Genomic DNA, 2,500 nt, shown 5'->3' with positions numbered 1-2,500 from the left:
TAACTTGTATGAATTCATTAACTTAGTATCTATATGAAAATTATTTAGTATTTATATGAAAATTATTTACTTGTATGAATTCATAAACTTAGTATCTATATGAAAATTATTTAGTATTTATATGAAAATTTTTTACTTGTATGAATTCATAAACTTAGTATCTATATGAAAATTATTTAGTATTTATATGAAAATTTTTAACTTGTATGAATTCATAAACTTAGTATCTATATGAAAATTATTTAGTATTTATATGAAAATTTTTTACTTGTATGAATTCATAAACTTAGTATCTATATGAAAATTATTTAGTATTTATATGAACATTTTTTACTTGTATGAATTCATAAACTTAGTATCTATATGAAAATTATTTAGTATTTATATGAAAATTTTTAACTTGTATGAATTCATTAACTTAGTATCTATATGAAAATTATTTAGTATTTATATGAAAATTTTTTACTTGTATGAATTCATAAACTTAGTATCTATATGAAAATTATTTAGTATTTATATGAAAATTTTTAACTTGTATGAATTCATTAACTTAGTATCTATATGAAAATTAATTAGTATTTATATGAAATTTATTAAGTATCTATATGAAAATTATTTAGTATTTATATGAAAATTATTTACTTGTATGAATTCATAAACTTAGTATCTATATGAAAATTATTTAGTATTTATATGAAAATTTTTTACTTGTATGAATTCATAAACTTAGTATCTATATGAAAATTATTTAGTATTTATATGAAAATTTTTAACTTGTATGAATTCATTAACTTAGTATCTATATGAAAATTATTTAGTATTTATATGAAAATTTTTAACTTGTATGAATTCATTAACTTAGTATCTATATGAAAATTATTTAGTATTTATATGAAAATTATTTACTTGTATGAATTCATAAACTTAGTATCTATATGAAAATTATTTAGTATTTATATGAAATTTTTTTACTTGTATGAACGTGGTTTCGGCGTTTTGGCTCTTTATATGGGGTTTCGGCTCTTCGCAAATAGGGACAGTAGGAATCTCCTGAATTCCTTTTTGCGCGTCACTAATAAGATGACGATGCATTTGGCTACGTAAATAAAATCATTTTTATGCCCGCCGTTTAACCAAACTTAGTTTTTTTTATATGCAAATATACGTGGTTTCGGCGTTTTGGCTCTTTATATGTGGTTTCGGCTCTTCGCAAATAGGGACAGTAGGAATCTCCTGAATTCCTTTTTGCGCGTCACTAATAAGATGACGATGCATTTGGCTACGTAAATAAAATCATTTTTATGCCCGCCGTTTAACCAAATTTAGTTTTTTTTATATGCAAATATACGTTTTTTCGGCCTTTTGGCTCTTTATATGTGGTTTCGGCTCTTCGCAAATAGGGACAGTAGGAATCTCCTGAATTCCTTTTTGCGCGTCACTAATAAGATGACGATGCATTTGGCTACGTAAATAAAATCATTTTTATGCCCGCCGTTTAACCAAATTTAGTTTTTTTTATATGCAAATATACGTTTTTTCGGCGTTTTGGCTCTTTATATGTGGTTTCGGCTCTTCGCAAATAGGGACAGTAGGAATCTCCTGAATTCCTTTTTGCGCGTCACTAATAAGATGACGATGCATTTGGCTACGTAAATAAAATCATTTTTATGCCCGCCGTTTAACCAAATTTAGTTTTTTTTATATGCAAATATACGTTTTTTCGGCCTTTTGGCTCTTTATATGTGGTTTCGGCTCTTCGCAAATAGGGACAGTAGGAATCTCCTGAATTCCTTTTTGCGCGTCACTAATAAGATGACGATGCATTTGGCTACGTAAATAAAATCATTTTTATGCCCGCCGTTTAACCAAACTTAGTTTTTATATTATACAATATACCATTATATTAATTTTTGTATATTTCAATTGCTTTTCAGTATATTGTAAAAGTCGTTTGATAACTTTGCGTTCAAAGCTGTATCTTTATGTTAAGGTTCTCTCTAACAACTATTCAATATACCATTATATATTCATTTTTGTATATTTCAATTGTTTTTCAGTATATTGTAATAGTCGTTTGATAACAATCTATATAACACTACCTTATGTTCTCAATGAATATTGAGAAATAAAGTACTTTGCGTTCAAAAATCTGTATCTTTATGTTATAAGATTCTCTCTAACAACTATACAATATATTAATTTTTGTATATTTCACAATTGTTTTTCAGTATATTGTAATAGTCGTTTGATAACAATCTATATAACACTACCTTATGTTCTCAATGAATATTGAGAAATAAAGTACTTTGCGTTCAAAAATCTGTATCTTTATGTTATATAGATTCTCTCTAACAACTATACAATATATTAATTTTTGTATATTTCACAATTGTTTTTCAGTATATTGTAATAGTCGTTTGATAACAATCTATATAACACTACCTTATGTTCTCAATGAATATTGAGAAATAAAGTACTTTGCGTTCAAAAATCTGTATCT

Source organism: Zeugodacus cucurbitae, unplaced genomic scaffold, assembly GCF_028554725.1.
Source record: "Zeugodacus cucurbitae isolate PBARC_wt_2022May unplaced genomic scaffold, idZeuCucr1.2 ctg00000068.1, whole genome shotgun sequence".
NCBI classification, from domain to species: Eukaryota; Metazoa; Arthropoda; class Insecta; order Diptera; family Tephritidae; genus Zeugodacus; species Zeugodacus cucurbitae.
This window is presented reverse-complemented; position numbering follows the sequence as displayed.